The sequence below is a fragment of the Cupressus sempervirens genome, chromosome 10 (assembly GCF_028749045.1).
Source record: "Cupressus sempervirens isolate cs-2001-9-10 chromosome 10, ASM2874904v1, whole genome shotgun sequence".
Classification (NCBI taxonomy): Eukaryota; Viridiplantae; Streptophyta; class Pinopsida; order Cupressales; family Cupressaceae; genus Cupressus; species Cupressus sempervirens.
This window is the reverse complement of record NC_143127.1, coordinates 457652582-457666263: the sequence shown is the minus strand read 5'-3', so window position 1 is coordinate 457666263 and position 13682 is coordinate 457652582. Positions and strand designations below refer to the sequence as shown.

The 13682-nt window shown below is 30.8% G+C and overlaps 1 pseudogene; it reads left to right on the top strand.

Moving 5' to 3' along the window:
* Positions 1–2509: 2509 nt before the first annotated feature.
* On the top strand, positions 2510–12396 carry LOC149534670 (receptor homology region, transmembrane domain- and RING domain-containing protein 2-like; annotated as a pseudogene).
* The last annotated feature ends 1286 nt before the right edge of the window (positions 12397–13682 follow it).

The following is a 13682-nucleotide window of genomic DNA, read 5'->3' as shown; positions in this document are numbered from 1 at the left end:
GAGCAAATAAAAATCAAATAAAGCCCCATGTACGAAAGATCATACGACAAGAGTTTGTATAATAACAAGAGGACAAACAAAGATGCACTATCAACCTCAAACACAATTGAAAAACTAATAAATTACAATGATATTGCAAATAACTTGTCAATGAGAACATGATCAAATATTCATTCACACAAACCTTTATAAAAAATTATCATTGTGAAGGTCATACTCTTTCCAAATACGCTTAACTTAAAAAATTTAAATCTTAATATGTAGATGCAATACAAACAAGGAAAAAAGCACACATTATTGCTTGCATTGTTGTTCATTTTAAGAAATATTACTTTTTCAAAGCTCAAGACAATAATTTTACTATGTCTAATGTAAAAATTATGTCTTGGTTATGCATTTCCTTAGATCCAAAAAATATAGAGAGATCCCTACTATTTATTTTGGACAAGCCTAAACCACTTTCAGACAAAAATCTAAACCACTTTTAGACACACCACTTGGCATGGTGCATTTTGATTCATATTAATTTAATTGACATATACAAATAGAATAATTAAACATATAAAACTAGCCTATATGTCAATTAGATTTTCTTTCCTCAAAATTTATCAAATAAATATGTGTTTTGGCTCTACATATATATGGTGTAGTTTACATGGAAAATGATTTGATAATTTTTTATTGAATCAATATATTTCCAAATTAGGGCCTATCAATGGGTTATAGAGTAACAATTAACAAGAAAGAACTACAATTAAAGATGTGGTAGAATATTTGATCAAAACATAAAGATAGATCAAGTGATAAGTAAAATAAATAAAACATTACTAGCTATCCACTATTGAGTTGTATAAATCTATTTTTAAAATATAATTATAAAGGTTGTAATAGTTTTCAAAGTGTCACCACATTTATCAAATAATATGTATGTTGTACTAACCCAAAAGTCTACATATAGTCCTTATTCTAAAACTTCAGGAGGAGGAGGTGGGAATTCCAAACCTAAAGAGACTAAAAGATATACTTCAATATATTCTCAACTTTACAATGCTAGAAAGAAAGAAGATCCAGTTAGGGATGTTAAAGATCCAAAAGGATTTCTTGTATCTTAATTGGCACATGCTACCATCATTCAATAGTCTTTAGAACCTGCCAATCAAGCTACAATTACTGCATTTTGTAGTACTTATGGGTTTTCTATTCTCTAGATTAGTTGTCTTTCTTTTCCTCCTATTTTCTTTTCTATATGTGAACTTTGTTATTGTTTTTACAAAGCATTTGAAAACAAAATATGTATGTTCTAAGAGGTCTATAGATATAAGTGCTAAGTGTTCCATTCATTCTCATGACAAATGGGTTCATGTGAAATGCTACTCATGAAACATGGGTCAATGAGTTTGACTCAAAAACTGCATAGTTAAATCTTGATAGAAATATCACAATTTGAATTGCCATAGAAAAATATCTCCTACTTCTCAAGATATGTCTGGTTGGTAATGGATAACAATTTCAAATTTGATAACCTGTCAAGTTTGTGCCATGACATATTTTTACCTAGTTGCACCAATCAAATTGCTATTTTTTTGTATAGTAATAATAGATTACATGTTTAGGTCATTTTTTTTTGCTAGTACATGAAACAAGCATTACCTCAAGAAGTTTTATTATTGAAACAAAGAAAATAACTAAAGTATTAAGTATAACAAAAAATCTATCGTATCTTATTATCATTCTTTTGAGCTAAGAATCCTTATCAGATAAGGTGATCTCATAAAAAAACTATGTACAAACCATGACTGGCAAGCAACAAAATTTTTTTTTAGTTGAAAGATAAGAATGAGATGTTGTAAGTTGTAGGAAATACAATATAGAAGATGAAGTGTGCAAGGGATATTCTAGAAGTGATGCACTTCTATCTTACCCTATAGACCTAGCAATGGTGGATTTATCTTGCTTCAATACTACAAAAAACTATTTATTTGTAGTATATCCAATGTGTAAGCATATAATCTTCTTGTGTGATAATGATTGTAAGATCATGTCTGTTGTTTGATTTTACATCTTATATTTATATGAGGATGAAAAGGTATTAAAACTAAATCTGAAGTATCACACCACTTCAATTTTTTCTAATCTAATCGCAATTGCACATTTACAAATTAAGTTATTAGTACTGAGCATGTAACTGGAAATGCTGATAGTTTTATTTCACTCTCTTTTGAGATTACAATTATTCATTATTTAGATGGAGGATAACGATACATGCTAACCATTCCTTGACGTTATTCAATTCAGGAGATAAAACCATCTATAATTCCCCAAACCAAAGCCACATTACTTCCTCCTCAACATGTATTATATTGTTTTTGGCGTAGAAGAGTATTTTAACTCATACTTCAAACTGGATCGTTATAACTTTAGTTTGACTATTTGTCCCAGAACGAATGAAAAAATTGGAGATTATGTGACATACATCTGCACAAGTCTTTCCTTGTCCTAAAGAGCTTTTATGGCTGCCCCCAACAAAGTAATGCATTTTGGAGGTCTAATTTGACTTGGTGGAGTACACTTCAATTTCAAGACCAGTACACTATGATGTCAATTATTTCTCTCAACACTGGGGATTACGAGTCACTAAAACATTGCGATACTTTAGAGAGAAGAACCATCTGATATTTATTCTCCACTAAGAAACCAAACAGTTTTAGGAGAAGGTGTATAGTCACAATTTGCATTGATTGAAAGAGGTAAATGCAACTTTGAGAGTAAAATTTGAAATGCACAAAGTGCAGGATTTAAAGTGGTTATCCTCTACAACAATTATCATGGCAATACTTTGGTTGCAATGGGTGGGGACTTTAGGGGTGCTACTTGATAAATGCAATATTTGTCTCAAAGGTGGTTGGTCAAATGCTCTTGAGAGATGTTGGAGAACCAAATATGGAATGCTGCATTATTCCCTCCCTCAATACAACATTAGGAATAATGATAATCTCCTTGCTTCTCTTGTTTTAATGGCTTCCATTCTTGCAATCTATATTTTTATACAAAACTATTGGTTACTTCTTTCAAGTAGTAGTCACATGAGAAGCTTCTCCATCAATAGTTATTCTTGAAAGACTGAAATTTTCCAGTTTTGCAGTTAATTTGTCATCCAGAAGAATGTTCGTAGTCTTTATATCTCTGTGAATTATTCTTGGTGTGCAATTTACGTGCAGGTATTCCAGCCCTTCAAAATATCATAGGTAGGATTAGACAAACTAGTCTGGTCTTCACATTTATCTTTATGACAAAATAATGTTTACCTCTTGTTGCATCTAATGCTATGTTAAGCCTAGTTTTCCAATCTAGAATTGAATATTGCTCTGCACTGCTACCTGAGAGAAGAAATTGATAGCCAAATAATTTTCAAGTAAAGTTATTCATTTTCATGTTCATGAGTGTGGAGAAACTCATATAAATTTTACCAAGTCTAACATTCACATTTGTCACGTGATGACAACTCCACATTAGAAACCTATGTTCTATGTCTTGAATATTATAAATCTATAGAGAAATTATGTATCTTACCTTGCTACCATAAATTTCATGCTCTCCATATAGACTCATGGCTCACAAGCTAGTGGGCATTTCTCCTTGTATGTAAATGTGGTGCAAAACATGTAACTGTAGTAGATCTCCTAGTGACAAAGAGCATCCTATTTTTGTGTGCAGATTCTTCAATCTCTTCCTAGGGCTAGTCAACATTGTCATCCTTAATAGAATCTCCATCAATATATAGACCTTCAATTTCCCTACTTCCTGATGCTAAATCATCATATTCTCAGATTGCATCATCATACAATGTCCATTCATTAGGTTCCCGTGGTGATTTCTCTAATTTGAGCATCAACATTGGAAACATTGGAAATGCATCTTTTCTGCCCTATGATGTTCAATCTGCAGTATTTTTTTCACAAAATTCCTTGTGTAGATCTCCATAATTTGGTTTTTTATTCACTCTTTCTCCATCAATTCCTTTTTGTAATAGGTCTGGGGCTGTGATATCTTAATTCAATTCAGTGTGCTCTTTATTAGGATATCAGGAATGTGGGTGTAACTATCTATGCATTAGAAAAAATAACTTCATATGGTTCTCATTTTTCCACTGTGAGGTCATAGATTTACTAATGATTGCTTATGCAAACTAGCCTTTGGCATAGTCCTTGAGATGGTCTTTCCATCCTTGGCATTCAGTAGTAGGTTTCCTAATATTTTTGTAATGGCTCTGAAACTCTTGTATTTATGAGTTAAATTTGATCATAGATTTTTTTTTATTAAATATGACTAATTGTATTACATTATTTTATGTATAACTTATTCATTTACATTGTATTAAAGATTCTAATATTGTTTCACTTTGTTTTGGAAAGCCACTAGACACAGCATCAGCTCAGATGTAGACTACTAGAATTGGGAGACCTAAGGGTCTTTGGCAAACTCTCACTGAGGGCTCTTGCAAAAAGGCATTTGATGGTGTTGGTGTTTCTCTTCTTCTCACCTCTAACCCTTTCGTACAAGTAGGGAAAATACTTTTTTTAAAACTTGGTTTCCCCTATTTTTTTACCTGGTTTCTCACTCCTTTAAGTAATAGTCATTTGGGAGAATTTTAATGTTGTATATGTTCTATCATTGGATCAAATGTTTGTAATGTTTTATCAAGTAGAGAAAAGGTCATTGACAAATAACTCTAGTTACCATTTCATAGTACATACATGTCATGGAAATGGATCAATAGAATTCATCACCTAGTTTAAAATAAGAAATAATTAGGATATTAAAGAATAAGTAGCATTGGTAAAATATTGGAAAATGTGTCAAATATAGTGTACATAGATAAAAGTAACATCTAGTTTATTGAAGTAATGTCAATTACAAAAAATGTGTAGAAGAGGATTTATGTAGAACAAGGGACTAAAAATACACATTTTCCCATTCTCTTCACTCCCTTCAATTGTAGTTGTTGTTTGTGATCTATTCTCTCACCATTTTGTACAAAATTTTGTCAAACAAGTAGAATATAAATCAATTTTATGGACAGCGAGGGGATTCAGTCTCATAGATAATTATACCTTGAAATTCATGTTCATCCACTACAAAAACTAGTATTTCAACCATTCAATAAGTCATCAATATCCAATATTGTAAATTCTCAAAAGATGTGGAAGCATAGATAGAACACCTGCATAGGTGAGAAATATTGCACATTGTATTCACAAACTAATATGTGGCCATGTGGTCCCACATCAGCATTACACCACAGTCCAACAATACCTTAAAAGATAAATCAAAATATTTCCATGCTATTTCCATGCTTATAACTGATTTGGCTTGATTAATAGCAACTCCCATTCCCATAACCATAGTTTCAATGCATAGGCAACCTGTGATGGTGAGGGAAAGAAGCGCTTTCCTATCATCATACAAAAATAAAAAAGCAAAATGTGTTGGATGAATGAGTCTATCCCATACAAATCCCACCAATAAGGAAGAATTGAAATTTGTCAAACCTATAATTTTAATGCAGCTAGGCTAAAAAGAAGTGAGAGAATAGGGGCAGTTGTGATAGTCAACAATGTTTTGTGTAATTGCATTTTTTTCAATGATAGAATTAGGAACAATGCCAATTTGTGATTTTTCTTTAATATTTCTACGATAAAAAATGGAGTTATTATTCAAGATTCGAATTATATTTGTGCCAATGGTTTTAAGCTCATCAATTGCTCAAAAATACATATGATTTTCTTGATAATTGTTAAGTAAAAAATAGTTAAGGTATGTGCCTCATCTTTTCTGATTTTAACATCATGTTGTTAAAAAATGCCTTTGAATTCTTGCTTTTTGCATCTTTTGTAGTGTGAGCCTTATGTATTGATTTACAAGTCTACCATAAAATATAATCTCCAAAATGTCTCTATCATCGTCTCCTCATCCTACACATGCCCAAGTTTTAGGTTCCCAACAACAAGAATATCAACACCACCACCACCACAATCATAGTCAGAAGGAGAATAAAAATCCCCAACACTACCAGAAATAGCAGTCACAAAAGATTAAGGAAGAGAAACAACATCAACAAGAATAGAAAAATGTATGTCAAAATGAACAATAGGGGCCAAACTAACTCGAATGTCAACAAAAATAGCCAATCTTTCCATTCCAAGAGCATTAGCAACACCGAGAACAAAATCAGCAACAGAAAAATACATATAAGGATGAAACACCTGTAGTATCTACTACATGCCTTCTATAGCTTGCCAACTTATGGGTATTCTACCACTCTACAACACTCATTGTTAAGTTGTCAACTATCGCACCCCTATAAATAGTATTTTGTTGGCCAATGCTCACTTGGAGAATTAACAAACAAAGTATTTAAGGCCAATGAAATCATGAATTCAATTCAGAAGTGTGAAATATAGGATAGTTCAATAATAAAATATAGAGGAATTATCTTTGCATTTATTTTCAAGTTGGCTTTTAAATCAATTTATGTGATATTTTGAGACAACAACAATGGTGCTATTATTAATTTTGTGGCCGATAGCTATTGGAAAATAATGTTTATATACTTACAATATCATGGCAATAGTAGGCTTTGGCTATTTGGACCAGAAAACTATAAATCTAAAAAAAATTTGTAAGTTAGGTGGATCGAACTCAAAATAATTTTTAATTTTATAAACTACTATATTTGGTTGAAGTAACACAAAGTGTCCTTTCCTATTTTGTTTAAAAATCTTGTAACAACAAAATGTAGTACCTCACATCAAGCCTAAATTTTTGATACTACATAACTTACAGTGATTCAAAGATTATTATTACCTTCTAATGCTAAATTTAAAAGTCTAGTTTGACAAGTCAAACAACAATCCTAAAAATGCACCAAACAGATTTCATCCACCATAATTATAGATTAATAGTGGAGAGCTATAAAGAAATATGTTGTAAACCCCTAAAAGTAAATGTAAAAATTTAAAATATTTTGAAGAAGTGTTTTAGTAGATCTTAGGCTATTTTGTCAAGCTATCTATTTTTGGAAGTAGAAAGGTACAAATTTTAATGTCAACTAAGAATTTTACATTAGCATGGATTAAATAGAGTGCAAAACAATAGAATAGATGGAAAGTAGAAATCCAAATATAGTAATTTCTATATTTTTTATGCACAAATTTTATAAGATGAAGTACCCAAAATTGCACATTTTATTGAAAATCATACCTCTCCTACAAGTAAAATTGCTATGGAACTCTATGTTCAAGTGTCTTGTCTTAAGAATTTGGCATCTCTAGTGTTCATATTTGCAAAAAATATAATTTGAAAAAGCTATTGATAGTAAGTATTAATTATTGTTGTTGTATCTTTTGTGTATTTTACTCTAAAAGTTTCCCAATATTACATTACAATGTTTTTTCTTTGGGTATAATCAGACCAGAAAGAAAGAGATTGTGCGATGGACAAATGATGCCTATGGGAAGCAAAGAGGTGCAAGCTTCTATTCCTAAAGACATTAAAGGTATCTAAAAATAGACTTTCATGAAATGCTTTAAATGTCTATTTTAAAGGTCTATTTGTTTCATGTTGTTGTACATTTGATTGAAAATGATTTATTGTTATTTCATGCATTGTCACTCTTTTCTAGATAATATAGAAGCATCTAGTAGTAGTCCAAGATGCCCGTCCCATCTAGGCTTTATGTGGGGAGTTTGCATCCAATGTGCTATGATGAAACCAAATTTAGATTCAGATGATCAAACTAGAGTTTCTCTTAAATATATTCATAAGGTATCCATTTTATAAAAGCCAAATGTACGATTTAATTATTTGTTAAATTTCCTTGAATTGTGACTCAATTATAAAAAATCAACCTTTTCTAAAATGTTTTTACAAACTGATTATCTGGAGACAATACAACTAGTCTTAAATTTTCCTTGTATAATTCCTTGCATTGATCTTTTAGTGAAAAAAATTCAATTATATGTTTCTATCTATAGCTTTTCCATGCTCTTGACATTGGTATTATTATGGTGATTACATTTCATCATTACAACAAGTGACTTTATTTTTGCAATGCACACAAGCTAGTCTCAATTATTGTAGAGACTATAAAAAGAAAAAAAAAGTTGGTTTGATGTGATTTTTCAATGGGGTTTAATGTTTTAATTTAATGCAAAAGTCTATTTTCGTGACTTAAATTGCATAATCATTTGTATCTTTTTCTAAAAAGTTAGCACAAGAAATAATACTTGTGTGTGACCAAAGTGCTCCAAATTATATTTTATATGAGTCTATCACTACAATAATTTAGAGAGTGTAATTGACATGAAATATAATTTTAAAATTATTGAACAAAATAATTTAAAATTGTTGAATTTTTATTGATAAAAAATATATATATTTTTTTTCATAATAACTAAAATTTGTGTTCTTTGAGAAGAGTGTATCATGATATAGTGACCATGACCACGATAGATCTAATTTTGGGAAGACAGATTTGTCAATTTTTTGCATTATTCTTTAAAGGGTACTAGCTCAATGGAAGAGCACCTGCTTTATAAGTAGGAGGATGGTGGTTCAATCCCATTGTGCCCTAATATGACTAAATTAATGATTAAATACACTATCAAATAAACTACCAAATATATTACCATATATACTACCATATATACTACCCAAAAACTACCAAATATCTTACTAAATCAACTACCAAATATACTACCAAATAAACTACTAACATTACCAAATAAAGTACTATATAAACTACCAAGTAACAACAATAAATGACTAAATTAATGACCTAATCAATGATTAAAATAGTTTAGTCATAAATTTGGTTGGGAGATAAATGTCTGGCAATAAACTGCCATTGGTCATGTGATCAAAATTAGTCACATATCTACAATTTTTAGTAGTTTATTTAGTAATATATTGTTGTTTTTGTTCTAGTGTCTCTATTGTACCTCTCTCAAGTTCATTAGGTTTACATACATTCCTCATGAATGGAACATAGCCATTGATTTTTTTGCCAAATGGGCTTTTATTCATGCACCTGACTAAAATATTATGTATAGGGGCAGCTATCCCTTGATCTGTTATGAGAATTTGGTGAAGTTGTTGATCAGGATAAAGTTCCTCATTGAGTTCTCCTTGTTATAATCCTTTCTATCTTAATATTCTTTTACCCCTCTTTCTCAATATCATATACTATTTATTTATTTATTAGTGTTATATTCAATGAATCTATGACTCATTAGCACTTGATTTATGATTTTAAATTGAACATTGGTCCCATTGTTTTAATTCCATCCTCTTGCAAATAATCTAAAATTCCAATTTAATTTCATTTATTATGTTTTCATGGAACTTGTGCCCCTTAGCATTTGAATCAAACTCCATTTGTAAAGTTGAATATCTAAAAAGGCATAATTCTTAACATCTTGATGAAGGTTGATTAAAATCGATCATTAGCCTTTGTAGTGCCTACCCTCGTTCACATCTTTCTGGACACATTGTTGTTATTATTATCAGACTACGTTAGATTAGTTTTATGGATTAGTGGTATTTTTTTGAGACTATTAGACATTATGTTATGGATTCAGTGGATATATGATGAGATCATTTAGACTTTACATTTCATGTATGCATGATGATCATTACATTGCTTTCAGTTATTGATGATGATTAGTTAGATGGTTTATTATCTCATGTGTTTTATTATGGATACTTACCCCATACTTGCATGTGTATGGTGTGCATGTTTGTTCTTATTGTATGACATTTTTGATGTGGTTAAGGAAGGGAGTTGTAGTCACTTGCTAGTCAGGATCTACATGATGCACCACTTCCTGCCATTGCATGTTTAGCTTAGTATTATATATATTGTATGTACATGCATGGTTTTTATGTAGGTTGCAGGTACTGAGTATCGACTTTCTTGAATTGCCAGGATGAGCGTACCTTATTACACTATCTCAATGATAAGAGAAGGGAGATAAATTCTCAAGTCCAAATCCCAAACCCTTAAACTATTTGTCCTAGTGAGGTAGGACAAGTATCTGGATATTTTACCCACCGAATGTGTCAGATGACATATTTCGTGATTTTTAACCCTTTAGACTAATTTTGTGTGAATTGTTCTATGATGGGTTTTTATATTTTATCTTGGAGGTCTATAGTGACTTTTCAATTAATTAAGTCTTAATAAATAGATTTAATTAATAAATTAATTATTTGGAGAAAATTAATATAATATCATGATCTTTGATATTTTGACTATAATTAATTAAATGAGAAAAAGAATTAAATAAAAGAAAATTAGAAATTAAAATTAATAATAATTATAAAATAATAATAAAGTAATAAATAAATAATAATAATAAAAGTTATAAAATTTAAATAGAAGTTATAAAAAATTTAAATAAAAGTTATAAGCTTGCCTAGGAGTAAGCACACCTTTTTATTTCTCATATGTCAACAACACGGGGGTTAGTGCACCAATTAAGCACATGGTGTCTACAACCTTATGACTCATCTAGAAGGTTGGAATAGACTCATGCTTAGTTGTCTACACTTTCTAGTTGTTTCTAGAGACATTCTAGGTGCTTCCTGAGAGTTCTTTATATTCAAGTTGATGGGGACACAACCCAAGAACAGAATGGAACCAATAGAAAGGGAAATTATATTAACTGAGAAAATAAGCTAGTACAAATAGTACAGAGAAAATAAACTTTAGAACATGCCCTAAGGGCTTACAATAGCATAAATCTGGAGAATATTTCTCCTTTTAGCACCTCCTCTCAAACTCCACTCCGAACTGCCTTTTACAATGCCAGAAATCTCTTTAAATAGACCCCTAAGGGTTAAGGACTAGGAGTACATTCTAGAAAGTGCTAGTAGGCATCCACCAACAAAATAGAAGGTTCCAGAAGCTGCGTTAGAAGTCGGCGCAAATCTAGAAGAATCCAAAAATGGTAGCCGAACTTCCGGGAGGCATAACTTTTGAACCGTAGCTCCGATTAACGAACCGTTTACATTTTCAGAAAGCTCTCGAAGCGCTCTATAGCCCTATGGACCAAATTTGCTCGTCCCCCATTTTTTGACCCTTTTTGAGGTCATTTAATGCCCCAAACCTGACTTTGAAGCATTCTTAGGAGGTCTCCAAAATCCAAAAAATTGCAATAACTTTCAAACTGTGGGGCCTTTTGACCTGATTCTTTTTCTGGAATGCTCTAAATCACAATTACATTCATCTGGCCAATTCACACCTTCTAGGTCACCAAAATGATGGCCAAATTGCATGCTCCTATTTTTTTGGGATTTTTAAACACACTGATAGTGGAACTGTGAGAGTTGGAACCTTTATTTGACCCAAATGGGTATCCAAAAATGTAAAGACATGAAACAGAAACTAAGTCTAAGTACATTTTTTTTGGGTGACACAGGATTGCCCTTATACCTCTAGATGCTCCTGCATCACAAGCATTCCTAGAAGCTTAGACATAGTGGTTGGAGAGCGTTTTGGAGCATTGGAGGACTCGAGAACTTTGGAGAAGGGAGAAGCTTGCTCTGCAGGTTTTCTAAGGAAAAGTGAATTAGCATTAGAATCTGGGTAGACTCTTGTGATTTTGCTTATGCTATTTTCGCATCTTGCACTTCCTATCTTCATCGTGTCTTCCATATGTTTTCTAAGGGTTTTACCTATTTTGGTTGTATGCTTTCTCAATACGGGTAGTTAATATTTAATTTAGAAAATTTTATATGCATAGATTTGAAGAGAACATGGGACTAGGGTTTAAATTATAGCCAAATCCATTAGAAAATTTATTGAGAATTGTGTTGCTATGGACATGTTAATTCAGATCTGCATACATACATACATACATACATACATACATACATACATACATATATATATATATATATACATATATGTGTATACATATATATATGTATATATATGCAAAAATTAATTAAGCATAACATATATATATATATACATATACTTATATATATACTTATATATATATATATATGTATGTATGTATACACATATATATGTATATATATAAACATAATTAAATTTATATATATATATATACATACATATGTATATATATATATAAATATATCTTATTGAAGAATCGAATGTCATATTGCTTTACGATTTGCATTTTTTGCAAAACGTTTTAATTAAAATTGAATTGTATATGATACGATTGTTTTGTTTTTTTAAAAAAAATTGAATGCAAATTAAGGTGGGTGAGGAGGGACGAGCTCATACCCCCACCCCACTATGTATACATGGCAGAGGCTGGCGCATTGCTGCTGCAGGCTCTGACTGTCGCAGGCCTGCGATAGCAAGCCTGCATGGTACCTCCTCTGTGCGGTGATGTTTTGTCATACAAATATATGTAATTGACTTCAAAAGTTATGAAAAAATTTGTGATTTGATTATTATATTTTGTTTTATAAAATGTTATTTTTATATGTATATATATATATATATATATATAAGTATAAATATATGTATATAAGTATATATGTATATATATATTATTAAGTTATAAATAATTATTATATTTAAAAGATTGAATTAATGAGTCATTCTTTTAAAAGATAAATGATTTAAAATATTAATAATAGTTTGTCAATTATTATTTAAAATAGAGAGATATTAATAATTAACTTAATTAGACTTGGTTTAATTAAGGTTAATCATTGGAATGTGTTTAATCAAAGTTTTAAATCATGCAATTATTGAATTGTTAATTGACTATTGGAAGTTGGTAGGAGTCATTTCTAGACAACGTTTATATAAACCATATAATGTTAGAACAATTGGAAAATTGAAACTAATAGTTTTGGGAGAGAAAATTTAAAACAAATACATGGTATTAGGAAATACATTAAAACATTCCTCCATTTATTATCTAAAATTTGGAAATGGAAAACTGAAAACCTCCACATTTAATTCAAGTATGTAATTTTAGCAAACCAAAACATGTGCTTTCATTGTTCATTTCTTTATGCTTCTATTTTGGGTTTTGGGTTGACTAGTGTTGGCCAGTTATAGGACGTCTACTAGAGGCTTGGGGGTTATGATTGTGATGTCGTGATGATGTCTTATTTTTTATCTTTATAAACCCAACCATGGTTATGTGATGGAATGCTCTATGTAATGTGTTGTAATTACTGATTAATATAGTTGAGATTCTTATTTATGAGACACCTGACTTAACCATTTTTGAGTCATTGATTAGTTATCCTTGGTTATTTTCTAGTCGCCATGATGAGATTGAAATGTTAATTTATGATGTCATGTTGTGACATGTTTTGACTCAACCTTTTTGGAGTCTTCGATCAGTATGATTTGAGATATATTTTGGTTATTAAGAACCAATGGATACTTTTGATTATCAGTGATGCTTCAGTTGCCAATAGAGAGCTGTTGTGGTCATGATTTTCTATGGATGCTTGCTCATGGAGATTTGATGCTTTTATTGTGCATATTTGATGTCCTTATTATGGATTATCTTTTGTGATTTTGAAATTTATGATTCCATGAGCTTAGGGTAGGTTATCTACTTGTAGTGTCGGGAAGTGGCTTGCAATGGGGGCTAGGTCCCTAAGAGGCTGCCAGGATA